This window comes from Quercus lobata, chromosome 2 (assembly GCF_001633185.2).
Source record: "Quercus lobata isolate SW786 chromosome 2, ValleyOak3.0 Primary Assembly, whole genome shotgun sequence".
Classification (NCBI taxonomy): Eukaryota; Viridiplantae; Streptophyta; class Magnoliopsida; order Fagales; family Fagaceae; genus Quercus; species Quercus lobata.
In genome coordinates, this window is record NC_044905.1 from 510,741 (window position 1) to 525,632 (window position 14,892).

The following is a 14,892-nucleotide window of genomic DNA, read 5'->3' on the forward strand; positions in this document are numbered from 1 at the left end:
AGTTTGTCACATAAATAGGAAAAGAAAATGGAGAGACTAAAATTGCTCCCTTTTCAAAATTTCAATGACCAAATTCGGACATTTTTAATTTGAGGAGCAAAAATCAAACCCATACCAAATTTCAAAGTTGAAAAGTATAATTAACCCTTTTATTATCTATCCAACACAAACTTTACTACCATGGGCGTCACAAAATGAAACACTATATTTGCATAGATCTTGAACTCAGAAGGTTTATTCATGGCTAAGTATCTTCAAAGGCCTAAGAAAGAAAATAAAAGGGATAACGAAACATAGGAAAATCATTAGTTACTTTAGGAGTATAGGTAATTTGATACTCCAAACCAAGAAATTAAGCTACCTAATACACTGTTCTTTTTTTCACTAGACTTTTTGAGCTTATGTCGTATTTTTTTAATTATTCACTTGTTGAAGTTGTATTGATGTGGAGTACCAAGTAACCTATATTTTGGGGTACTTAAATAAGTACTTTGAAATAGATAGACAATACTGGGCATACTTGGCATTTTGTACATTCTAATCTCTCTTACTAGAGAATACTTAACACAAAAGGGGGGAAAATTGGGAGAATACATGGTGTTTCCTATAAATACCCTCCATTTGAATCTTCCCACATTGTATTTCCATCCAAACAATTAGAGAAGAATGTAACTGCGAGAGGTGCATTTAATTAATGAGTCATTAATTCATCTCATTGTAGTCAATGAGATGAATGATTCATTGATCGTTCAATGGTCAGGTGCTCGCCGATCACACATATGTTGCCATTAGTACCATCAAAGGCATAAAGAAGAAAATAAAATGAATAACAAAACAAACGAAAGTTATTAGGTACTTAAGGGATATAGATGACGTGATATTCCAAACCAATACAATTAAGTTGCCGAATACAAAAAATATTTTTTCACCATATTTTTGTAAGCTTAAGTCATATTTTTGTTAGTGCTGTAAATGAATTAAACTATTTAATAGTAGTTTGGATTTTACTTGAGAAAAATCTTTTGTTCATTTATTTAGCAATTGAGAAGGCTCTAACCTAAACTTAGGCTCACACTCTCAGTGTGACAAGTCCAACTCCATGAACATGGGTAACTAACTCTCAATTCTTATGGGCCAACTACACATTGTAGACATTGTTTTTTCTTTTTAATTTTTTATAATTATAAATATCTATTGGAAAATATCATCTTGGATATGGAAAAATTTAGAAAGAGAGAAAATAATTTAAAAATCGGTTGAATCACAAATAAGATCTCTTCATAATTTTATTATTAGTAATATAAAAAATACAACGACAAATTTATATTAAAAAAAAAAACCCAAAAGAACAAGAAAATTATAAAAAGAATTAGATAACAATGAAATAATATAGTAAAAAGATAACAATGAAATAGATTATAGTAAAAAGATAACAATGAAATTAATTATAATGACGTTCAAAAATATGTATTATAAAAATTCTTGATTATATAGAAAGACTACAATATTTGTTATAGTTGTTAAGCAAAAATGATTTTTTCCAAAGTTAAAATTGTCAAAATCCTATTTAAGATTGATTATCTCGCAAAAAGTTTTAGTGAATTAGTCATATTATCAATTAAAAAGAAAATGTTAGCAAAACCTTAATTAGTAGTTTTGCAAAAAAAACAAGAAGAATGGATTTTAAATGAAAAAAAGATATAATTAAATAAATGATATTTATTAACATTTAAATACTATAAAAAAGTTTGAGTCAAATTTTATTAAGCCAATATAGTTCTTTTTTTTCTTTTTTCTTTTTTCTTTTTAATCTGAAAGGGTTAAATTTTTTTTTATCCATTTGTATGTATTGTTCTTGATTGACTAGGGTCTATGATATTACAAACTTCTCTCGTAAGAAAAGAAAAAAGTTTTAGTAGTTTTATTATATATGGGAAAACATATAAGTTAATAAAGTAGTTTGTAAATAAACTCGAGCTTGTTTAACAAGAAAATCTCTGGGTCATATGTAGTTAGTCGCACACAATTGAAGTAAACAATGGGAGATAGCTATCACACAAGCAACGCAACAATTTTGTTTTCGCTACAAGTCTACAACTAAGAAGAATCCATTCTTGTGATATAAAATTGAAGTGCTTTTAGTAGTACAGACTCAGGAAAAAAAAATATGCAAAACCTTGATTCCTTGAAATTCCATTATTCATTCCCCTTCCCTCACGTGAGCTACAAGTTCAGTTTCATCCAACACCTTAGATTTATATTGAGGCTTAATTTGCATCTGAGTGAGAATCAGAATGTTTCAAACCAGTTTTGTTGCCTTTTTTCAAACTAAACTGATTCTTTAATAATTTTGATAATAGAGGAGGAAAAGAAAATTGATACAGAGACCAGTATATAGAATATAAATCATAATAAAGAATGGGAGAGAAAGGAAGCAAAATACAAAATAAAATTCGTGAAGACGAAAATTGGAATTTAGAAAAGAATGAGAAGAAGGAAAGAAAAGAATAGATTTCTTTCTTCATTCATATCAAGCTTAAGCTTCAATCACTTATCTGCTCCTATATTTAAGAAGCTTGGTCTGTCCTTACAAAGGTAACCTAAAAATCAGAAAACAATCCTTGTTAGAGGCTGCGAAAGCTCTGAAATTGATTCATAACATCTGACTTTATTATTTTCTATCTCTAAAATTCCCAAAATGGCCTTCCTCCTCCTACCGTTTGCAGCGGCCGCCATAGGTGGCATCATCGCGGTATGAAATTCATATTTCTTGTTATCAATTCAGTAGTATGAATAAAACCTGCCCTTTTTTTTTTTTACTAGTTATCATATATATATATATATATATTTGGAGATAGTTATAATATGTTACTTATCTCGCAGTTCAAACCATTTACCTCCTAGATCCCAAACACTTTGTGCATGGAGATATGCCAATTAAATTACAACACTCTTGACAGTAACACAATTTTCTTAAACTTTAGTTTCAAACATTGAGTTTTTCCATATACAAAGTCTAAAAGCTAACATATGAGTAATAATAGATTATCCTCTAACCAATTTATTATATACGAAATTATCTTATAATAATAGATTATCTCCTAACATATTTATTGAAACCTTTTACATAGTTCCTCATTCTATATTTATTGTCATCAGCATTTGACCATCTTGGTTGCTATATATATATTTTTTTTAAAAGAACCACCATCTAGGATGATAGCGTGGATAAAGCTGTGCACTTAATATATAATGTAATTGTATATAGATTAATTATATTGATTTTACAATAACAGTAAGCAGCTTCGTTCTCAAAACTTTAGAAAGTTGGTTATAGATATTTAATAGATTAGTGAGGCTCAACTTATGTATTTTTTTTTTTTTTTCCTTCATTCTAATTTATCAAAAGACATGTTCTTCATCCCCCTTCCCCTATATATGTGTGTGTGTTTCTCAAATAATAATAATAAATAAATAAATAAATAAAAGACATGTGCTATTTTTGGTTAAACATACTCATAATATTAATTAGAAACAACTAGTCCATTACCAAAAAGGTCAACTTTATCATAATATGAAGTATGTTCACTATTGGGGGAATAAGGGGGGGGGGGGGGTTTAATTTCTTTAAAATCACAAATCAAATTACAAATTAAATAAAAATTTAGGACTTGGCTTATCTCCAATAGTTTTTTTAACTTGACATCTTCTTTTATTTTAATGAAAAACTGTCACATCACCCACTAACTAAACAAAATGTGGAGATTAAAATCCACCACCACATCATTTTATCTCAACAAGAAACTAACTAAATATCTAGTTGAAAAAATACTAGAGGTAAGCCAAACCTAAAACTTTATTCAAGCCCCTAAATTTTAGATTTGCTTTTTCAAAATTTAAAATTGGCCCTCAAATTTTTATACTGGACCAATAAAAGTAAAACCCAACAAAATCAAAATTGATAATAATATAGGGTTCGGTTAATGTATGCTCTTAAGGCACACATTAACTATCCATTTAAGGAAACTTTTTATAGAAAATTGAAAAGGAAACAAAAAAGCTAATCACTTTTTCATTTTCCCATAAAAAGTTTCCTAAAAGTGTTTATTAATGTATGCCCAAAGGGCACACGTTAGTAAAACCCAAATAATAATAATAATAATAAACCACCAAAAAAATAAGAAAATTCTTACCTAGCTCATTCCTCAACCTATGGCCCTCCAAATATTAAAAAAACTCTAATTCTCCTCTATAACCCCCCTCCCCCACCACCCCTCCACCCCCAAAAAATGAAGTTCACTAGTGTAACACATCAAATACTTCCAAGCATTTAATCACTGCTCAACACTTGAGCGAGTTGGTCCCATCTCCACACTTGCCAAATCCCAAATAAAGTTCCTAAATATATTCCCTTAGTTCCCATGCATTTTGCTCCATTGATGCCTTATTGTGAACTTTTGTAGGCGGAAGAGGAAAGAAAGCGGAAGAGGAGAAGAGAGGAGGAGAATGAAAGAAGGAGAAGAGAAGAGGAGGAGAATGCAAGAAGGAGAAGGGAAGAGGAGGATGCAAGAAGGAGAAGAGAAGAGGAGGAGAATGCAAGAAGGAGAAGGGAGGAGGAGGATGCAAGAAGGAGAGAGGAGGAGGATGCAAGGAGGAAAAAAGAGGAGGAGGATGCAAAGGAGAAATTTGAATCTCACAAAAAAAGGATGGAGCAATTAAAAGGGCAACCTCGGCTTCCGACATTTTCTGTCCCGAAACGCTACGACATATGGTTGAAACCAGACTTGAGCACATGCAAGTTTGATGGGTCTGTGGCAATCGAGCTCAACATCATTGCGGATACCAGCTTCATCGTCCTCAATGCTGCAGAACTCTCCATTGATACTACCTCTATATCTTTCACTCATCCAACTACTGTAAACTCTTCTAATTCTAACCAGGTCACGGTTATCTAACCTATCTTATCTTTCTATTACCCTAATTACTTTACTTTCAAAATTAATTTAAACTAGAGTTAATTGCAAAGCACATCCCTGAAATTTGGGTTTTTTGGTTTTTACATCTTGAACTTTGAGAAACTTGATTTTACACTTTAAAGTTTGGTTTCATTAGTAAAAACATATCCTCAATTAGTTTTGGCTATAAAGTGATACATCATCGTGTTGTCGTGTTTTTTCTTTTTTCTTTTTCTTTTTTGCTAAATTAACCCCAAAAAATGCTTCGTTTTGCCCAAAAATAAAAACACAATTCCACTATTTACACGACATCATTTCATAGCTATTCCTAAATCAAAATAGCAAACAAACCCAAAACCCCACATTTTCTCTTCTGCTCATCGTGAACCCCACAAACCCAGCTATTTCTAGAGGTTCGGATGGAGAGGTTTCTAGGAGATTTGAATTTGGCAGAATAGTAAGTTTTGCAGAAACTACTGCAATGAAATAAGAGAGATGAAGACGATGACAATACTCAAGTTGTCAAAGCACATGAATATAACGGCGATGAAGAATAAGAAGAAGCAAATAAAGGCGCCTCCATTGTCAAAGCTCAAAAATGTAGCTCTCTCTGTCTCTCGAAGTCTTTGTGTCTGCCAGTGAGTAAGGACTTGAAAAAGTCAAAATTGGAGCAAAAGAGAAGAGAAGGAGAAAAGAAAGAAAACTCAACATTGCCATCGCCATCGTTATGGCGGCTACTGTGAACCTGATTTGGTTAAGCTGATGGGTGCATGTTCACGATAAGCCATAAAGTTTTTTATTTTTTGGGAATAATTGTGAAACAGTGTTAAAAAAAAATGTCAGCACGATGATGTGTCACTTAACAACCAAAACTAATAAAGCGTGTTTTTTGGGGATTCGAATCCATTAGAGTTCTTAGGATACTCTTATCAAGTAGTTCTTCAAATCCTGATAATTCTTTTTGAAAATAAAGGTCTCAAATATTATGCGGTTAACATGAAGGACTATTGTAAAGAAAACTGAAAACAATGAAGCATAATCCCAATTCTATCACTTCATAGAAAAAAGAAAACTCGGATTTGTCAATTATTCCCAAACTTGACAAAGAAAGAGAGACAGACAGACAGACTCCTTCGTGCGTAACACCAGATTTGCAAGGATTCACTTCCACCATTGATCGGCCTTTACCCTCTTTCGTTGATGTCTACACGAAGTGGGGACCACTATAGAGAGAGTGAGGATTTGATTCTTTTCTTGCAAACGTTACGTTACGTCTGGGTGTTTTTAGAAAGGGTAAAATTACTGTTTTAAAGGTTTTGTAAGTGGAATTCTGAGATGGCATGACTTTGTCTAGACCTTATATTTTAAAAATAATTATTAGGAAATCTAAAAGATTTGAATCCGTGTTACACGTTACTAAGTAAAATAAAATAAAAATATGCTGAATGAATAAATGAATTAAGTTTTGGACTTGGGCAGGTGTTGAAGCCTTTATATGTTGATGTGGTTGAAGAAGATGAGCTTTTGGTTTTGGACTTTCCTGACACACTTCCTATTGGGATTGGACTTCTCACCATCGCTTTTAAAGGAATTTTGAACAACAAAATGAAGGGCTTCTATACAAGGTACAATACTCGAGTGTTGCTTGTTACAATAATAATACAAATTTTATTACATAACTCTTTTTATAAACTATTAGTGTGTGTGTGTGAGAGAGAACTTTTAAGCTTAAAATAAAAGAGAATATGCTATACCTACTGTTTGAATATGTGAGTAGTACCATAGTTGGTGAAGTAGTGAAGTCCCCACTGGATACTATTGAGAAGAGTGAGCAGTTAATATAACATAGTTGAACTTATACTTACTGGGTTAAGCTTTTGGGTTAAGGGTGTCTCCATAGGTTATATTTTAAATAAAAAAAAGTGCATTCAAATGTACTTAGAATGATTAGATTTTTCATTTCCAATGAAGATTGAGATTATCTGGCAGGCCTTTGACCATAGCAATTAAAGATTTAAGTTGATGTATATACTCTCTTTAATGGGATTGAACCTAGCAATGAGTTCAATCTTCACTATTTACTTATAAATGGAGCTAAATGTCTTCTATTCTCTGCTAAATGAGAATTTTACTAGTAATGTGTATATATTTAAGTTGTTATTTTGCTTTCTAGTACATATGAGCACAATGGTGAGAAGAAGAATATGGCAGTTACACAGTTTGAACCAGCTGATGCTAGGCGATGCTTTCCGTGTTGGGATGAACCTGCTTGCAAGGTGTCACAATCTCCCTCTCTTGGTTAATTTTAGATCTTGTGCTTCTTTTGCTAAAATCAATTTCAAAAGAATGCAAACAAAAGCTTATTTGGCCCTTCTTATTTGGCATTGCAGGCGATGTTCAAAATTACATTGGATGTGCCATCACAATTAGTAGCTCTTTCCAACATGCCAATTATTGAAGAAAAAGTGGATGGGGACCTGAAGACAGTTTCATATCAAGAATCACCCATCATGTCTACATATTTGGTGGCAATTGTAGTTGGCTTGTTTGATTATGTTGAACATCTTACATCTGATGGTAAAAAAATACACTATGTTCATTGGTTCTTGTATTGATCCTTGTTCTTGATAGTGTAATCTTACATCACTTTACAGGGATTAAAGTTCGAGTATACTGTCAGGTTGGTAAAGTAAATCAAGGGAATTTCGCATTAGATGTTGCTGTTAGGACACTTGAATTGTACAAAGAGTAAGTTTTACTGTGAATCATCACCAAACTATTGATCAAGAGACACAGTATACAAGTCTTTAGCAAAATAATGCATTTTAAGTGGACGCTGGATTATGGATATTGGCAATCCTTCAAGTTGTTACATTTTGATGCTTGTGTTGTGTTATTTGAAATTCCAATTAACCACGATAATTTCTGCAGATACTTTGCTGTGCCTTACTTTCTTCCCAAATTGGATATGGTTGCAATTCCTAATTTTGCTTTTGGGGCCATGGAAAATTATGGTTTGGTTACATGCTGTGAAACAAATTTGATCTATGACAATCAGAATTCCGCAGCTGCTAATAAGCAGAGGGTAATATGCATGTTGTGCATGCTGCTCTTTTTGTTAGGATTTCGTTTGGCTAATATAGTATGGAGCTGTTGTTTCAATAGCACTACACAAAGTGTTTAATTACTATTTTTCTCTAGGTTGTGATTGTTGTAGCCCATGAACTAGCACATCAGTGGTTTGGCAATCTTGTAACGATGGAATGGTGGACTCATTTGTGGCTGAATGAGGGGTTCGCAACATGGGTATATATTGCATTGGATTGCAACAGATCCAAACTGAGCTGTTTATTAAAATTTCAGATTGGTTTGTTTATATATAAAGCCTCAAAGGTTGGCTTGAGCCTGGCTTTATTATTAAAATAAACTAACGTAACTATTTTTGGTGGAACGTAGCCCAAGCTCTTTGTAAATGGTTCTGTTTTTTACAGCCAGCATGGGTCATATCCCTATACATTATTCCTTATTACACTGCATGCTTTTAAATTATATATCGGCTATTTGAATATGTTCAGGTCAGTTATTTAGCAGCTAATCACTTGTTCCCAGAATGGGAAGTGTGGACTCAGTTTCTTAATGAATGTACAGAAGGTCTTAGGCTGGACGGGCTTGCAGAGTCCCATCCCATTGAGGTAATTCTGCATGCACTATTTTTTCTTTTCTTGGTATAATTGCTTTTTAAAAAATCAGTATTGTTACTTTTTTGAGTCTATCTTTATATAAAGCATACTTTTTTAGGTGGAGATAAATCATACTAGAGAGATTGATGAAATCTTTTTTGACACAAAGAGTGACAAAAAAGGTGCATCTGTTATCCAGATGCTGCAAAGTTATCTTGGTGTTGAATGCTTCCAGGTTGGTTGTTGGATTTTCTTTTGGTATATGCTTCATGTCCCAAATAAAAATTTCTTGTTATTCAAGAAACTCTTTTCCCTCCACCTCAAATTCACATGAAATTTATGTCATGGAAACCTTTCAGAAATTATGTCTTCAAGAAAGATAGAGCAATAGTAACCTTCTAGTAGCAAGTTTAGGCAGAAACCATTATCATGATGAATGCTATATAACTACTATTTCGCAAAGTGCTCATTTCTTTTTTATATATAGTAACAATGGTGATATTCATCTAGATAAGAAATACTCTTAGAAAGTTTATCTACTTGATATCTGGCAAAATTGCCTTCAGCTTGATTAGCTTCCAGGTTCTTCTTGGCTGCCATGTATTACTAAAATGATTGCAGTTACGGTTCGTTCTTTTATGGTCCATCTTTAGCGAATAATCATCTCCTTCAATATATGATATAATTGTTCAAATCTTTTCGTAGGATTAAGAAGCTCAGTTAGTCAATTTTTTCTCATTAGTAAAATATTTCTTATGTAATTGTATGTCAGTTAATTATCTTTTTTCTCTCATCTGTAAATCAGAGGTCACTTGCTTCATATATAAAAAAATTTGCTTGCTCAAATGCAAAGTCAGAAGATTTGTGGGTTTCACTTGAGGAGGGATGCAGTGAGCCTGTGAACCAGCTAATGAATTCATGGACAAAGCAAAAGGGGTACCCAATTGTCTCTGTCAAAGTCAAGGATCAGAAATTGGTGTTTGAGCAGGTTTCTTGTGTCTGGTCTCTTTCACCCATTTTTTCCTGAAATAACATTTCTTAACCCTGATGCATACTGAGTCGTTTCATTTTGAAATTAGTGTCACTTAATGATATTTTGAGAACTTACTGAATTCTGAAAAATCAATGTAATAATGGCAGTCACAATTTTTGGCAAGTGGTTCTCTTGGGGATGGGCAATGGATTGTTCCAATAACATTATGCCGAGGCTCATATGACGTGCACAAGAATTTTCTACTGCAAACAAAGTCTGAAACTCTTGATATGAAAGAGCTCCCGAGTGATGGAAACAATTTAGCATCATCTTGGGTAAAACTTAATGTCAATCAGACTGGCTTCTATAGGGTTAAATATGATGAGGACCTTGCAGCTAAACTCCAAATACTTATCTGCAACAGACAAATTTGGTAATTTTGATATTTGTACTCATACATCTTATGATAGTATGTGTTTATGGTAGAATAGAGCACTTAACACAACCTATTTTTGTTTCAACAGGAATCCTGGATGATTCATTTGCCCTTTGTATGGCTCGCCAGCAGCCTTTGAATTCATTGCTTACCTTGATGGGTGCTTATAGTGGGGAACTTGAATATACCGTGCTGTCTAATTTAATCAATGTAACGTTCACCTCTTGTTTAAGACTTTGTAGATTTCAGTTGTGCTATTAGTCCTAATTCTAATCCCTCTATTCACAGATAAGTTTTAAAGTTGAAAGAATTGCAGCTGATGCAAACCCCGAGTTGCTGGAATACATTAAACAATTTTTTATTACCCTTTTCCTGCGTTCAGCAATGTAAGTTGTCCTAAATACAAATAATTGAAATTCCTTTGGTGGTCCTTGTTTATTAGTCATTCTGGTTGCTCTGTCCACTGTTTTTTCGATATAAGTGATATCTTTGAAGTTGATTTTATTCCATTTGATTGAGAAAGACCCGTAAGATGTTAACTATTAAGGTACTAGAATGTTTGAAAATACGTTTCCACAGATTTATAGCATGAGTGTATCATTTCTTTATATAATGAATAATTAGAATTTTAATAGGTGATTGATATGCTACTATCGATAATATATATATCTGACATTTTCTGAATTAAGTTATCTTTTTCTTTCTTAAATAGAGGTACTAATACCAAATATATAGCAGACAGGTATTTTTTTTCATTAAATCATTGGGACAACCGTAAATGTCTCAGAATGTAAAAAGTGTGCTGTAAGGAAGAAGAAAAAGTCACTTAAGGATCGTTGCGATTCCTCTTTCATGATTTGTTGTGATAGACTCACAAAGTTTTACCTCAAGATCTAGGATATAGATATTTCTTGCATTATTTGACTTATATGCCTATTTATTTCTTTTATTTGGAGATATTCTATATATGATTAGTCAAGCTTAAAATCGTCATACATACTAATAATTATATTGAATAAACCTTAGACTTCACATCTGAAGTTGCATATTATGTATAAAACTTTCCAAGGAAGGGATCTTTGACTTGATGGTTGCAGACCACCAACGAGTTATATCAGACCTTACATGCTAATGGATACCCGGTTTGTATCACTAACCCAAATAATGAGCAGTTAAAAACTTTGAGCAATTCCAAGAGCCTTATTGCTCAGTGGCATTGTTTGCTCTCCTTTATGAGGAGAACCAAGATTCAAATCTCCCTCCCCCATTGCTGTAATTATCGAAATATTAATAATATATATATATATATATGTATGTATATTGGGCAAGATTAGCTTCTTCTTCTTTTCTTTTTTTTCTTCTTTTTTTTCAATCTTCCATTTATTTTGTTCAATGTTTGAATTCGTTGGCAGAAAGCTTGGTTGGGAGCCTAAGAAAGGTGAGAGCCATCTAGATGCAATGTTAAGAGGAGAGGTTTGGACTGCCCTTGCTGTGTTTGGATATGATCCAGCACTGAAAGAAGGAAGTAGGCGTTTTCATGCATTCTTGGACGACAGAAATACGCCACTCCTCCATCCTGACATAAGAAAGGTTGGTAAAAAAAGCATTGGTCAATTACTAGTAATTAATCATCTACAATACCTATCAAGTTTTCTAATGGGCTGTGGTTGCAGGCAGCATATGTGGCTGTCATGCGGAGAGTCAGCAGCTCAAACAGATTTGGTTTTGAAAATCTTTTGAGAGTTTACAGAGAGACTGATTTGAGCCAGGAGAAAACACGCGTCCTAAGTAATAATATATCATTGTTTGAAATATTGCAAAACATTATTTGAATCTCTCTAGTATGTTGGAGACATGTCTCTTTTTGTGCTTGTAGGTTCATTAGCATCTTCTCCAGATCCCAGCATAATTCTTGAAGCTCTCAACTTTTTGTTGTCTTCTGAGGTATAATTGCGAAGGTCAAAATATTTTTCTGTAAAAGTTGATAAATATTGCCTGATGGAGATTGGGATGTTGATGCTGGCTTTATTTCCCATTTGATCTAGGTTTGTACCCATGATGCTGTTCTTGGACTTGCTGTCAGTAGGGAAGGACGCGAAACAGCTTGGACATGGCTGAAGGTAATACTCCATTTGTAAAGTAAAATGCAAAAGGCACATTGCTGTGAAGAAATTCAGACGATCATGTGCATGCACAATATCCATGTTTCACATTGATGAAAATTGTCCTTGAACAATTTAGAGACTGATCTAAGATTTGACATGTGGATTTGAGGAAAACAAAGGAATAAATAATATATCATTTTTATTTTATTTTATTTTATTTTAAAGAAAGTAACTGGTAGACCTTCGAGCTTTTGCTGGCTTCAAAGAAGACAAGAAGAGCTGCCATTGAACCTTTACGATCTCTATGCCTAAGTGCTGTCTGAATTTTTTTTTTTTAATAAATTTAATGCTCTAGTATTTGTTGAGTTAGCGGAAGCTCTGGTGCTAGATTGTTGAACAAAATATTGAACAAAGAGCTTTTAGTTAAAACTTGACTCTTTAAATTACAACACTTTGACTAATGGAAAGCCTTGTATGGGCTCCCACGTATGACACAAATACTAGACTCAAATAACACCACACGGCAAGGCTTCTTACAATCCCAACACACTGACTTTTACAAGACACACACCAACTCTTTGAAACTGCTGACACTAGGATTTTCTTACTTTACTTTTCACTCTACACACTTCACACATTAGCTGTTGACTTCACACTACTTCACCTCACACACTTTACTTCACCTAACTCTTCACTTCACATCACCTCACTTCACACATATCATACATCTAGGCACATGACATCCTATTTATACTAGTCTTATGTCGGTTAAGAGAACTGACTTTAAAGCTTCTAGCTTCATCTTTTTAAATACAATAATTAACCAAGCTTCTAGACATCTTAAACTTGTGGCAGAAATTCACAAGGGCAGGGAAGTTTCTAGAGAAATTATGAGAACTATCTTGGAGAGAATTCCGGAAAGAGAGCAAGAGAGAAAGGTAAGGAATTAGAGAGAAATTTCTAGAAAGAGAGAGAGGCGATGCTTGATTTTTAACAGTATTTGTGGAATCCCATCAGATTGAACAAAACCTGATAACCGAGCTCCAGAGTAGATGAAGTTGTAGGATCTTTAGATTATGAAATATATCTCTGATTTTATGTCATAAATATCAAGTGAAGCCACATCTATATTGAAATTGCTAGTTTAATTTCAAGTACAGTTATAGTTTATTTTGGTCAGAAATTCCATGATGCTAGTCTATAACTATTTTTTCTCGAGTTTATTGTCACTAAAATCTTTATGTATGCATGAATGAAAGGGTAATTTGTTTTGATTTACTTTGGCACTGATACCCTATTATTCTATTCCCATGTTCATCACGAGTACATTCCACTTTGTTGTCTATTACATTTTTTCTGCATTTACATGTGATTGAAATGCAGGATAACTGGGATCATATTTCAAAAACCTGGGGTTCTGGATATCTAATAACTCATTTTCTCAGCTCAATTGTCTCTCCGGTTTGCCTTTCACTTCCTCTTTCTCTCCTGTTGTTAGTTCCACGAGTATCTATTTTTGTCCTTTGTATCTCAATTACAAATACGTAGAAGTTAAGTTTAGAAACAACCAAAAAAAAAAAACAGATATATAGTAAAATTCAATTACATTTTGTTATTGTTATTACTAATCAATTTTTTTTTTTTTTTTCATTTTTCATGTTCTGTTCTATCTATGCCTCAGTTTGCTTCATTTGAGAAGGCAAATGAAATAGAGGAGTTTTTTGCAAACCAAACTGAGTCCAAGATTGTTAGAACCTTGAAGCAGAGCATTGAGCAAGTTCACATAAATGCAAATTGGATTCAGAGTGTTCAGAATGAATAACATCTTGCCAAGGCTGTGAAGGAGTTGGTACACAGGAAGCACTAGGAGACACTTTTATTTGGCCTTTGTTGCTAGACTTAAGAAGAAAGTAGGTGGATTAAATGTCACTACTTTTCATGATGTAAATTTGTCGAACAAGTGTGATAATAATGAATCAGACACACACACACACATAGATACATATAACGTTTGTATATTAATAATATATCTTCTAGAGTTAGTTCTTTCTACTTTTGATCTCCCTTTTGTTTGTAAGGGTTTTTGCTTCTTTTTTTTCTTTTTCTTTTTTCTTTCCTCCTTTTTTTTAAAAAAAAATAATAATAATAATAAAAGTCTAATAGTGGTGTTAATGCATGTTTCCCATGTTAAAAAAAGTTATTATGAGCTTCGGTCCTCTCTAATCCTTTGTCATCTAGTGTTTTTAAAATCTCACTGATCAAACATTGATGTCAGTGTTAATTTGATATTTTATTCTTGTTTTTTCGTTGAGAAAAATTTAAGTTGTTTTTTTAAAATTCAGCCACCTGGCTAGTTAAAGAAATTGTGTAATCGGCGTTAAGCACTGCTCTTTTTGTTTTCTTTCTTTCTTTCATTTTCATCTCCCTAACCCACAAGAAAACCGCATGGCTTTGCACACAATCTCAGCAGATGAAAACTCCATGGGTTCAAAGTCTCATATTTCTAATCAAAATCAAGCAAAAAAGAACAATCTTATCCATTAATTCCATTATTTTCAAAGTCTCAAATTTGCCCCTTAATCACTGGGTTCCATCTGCTCTTTGATTCATCTCATCTATTACCTTGTAATTCTTTGGTTTGGTTAGTGTGAAATACTCAAAGATTAAATAATGGGTCTAATGGTTGGTTTGTTCATCTCCATTAATCTACTATTACCTTGTGAAATTGAATGTGTTGTTTTCT

At 33.1% G+C, this 14,892-nt stretch overlaps 1 pseudogene; it reads left to right on the plus strand.

Annotated features, from left to right (window-relative positions):
• Window positions 1-4,645: 4,645 nt before the first annotated feature.
• On the plus strand, window positions 4,646-14,141 carry LOC115969177 (annotated as a pseudogene).
• The last annotated feature ends 751 nt before the right edge of the window (window positions 14,142-14,892 follow it).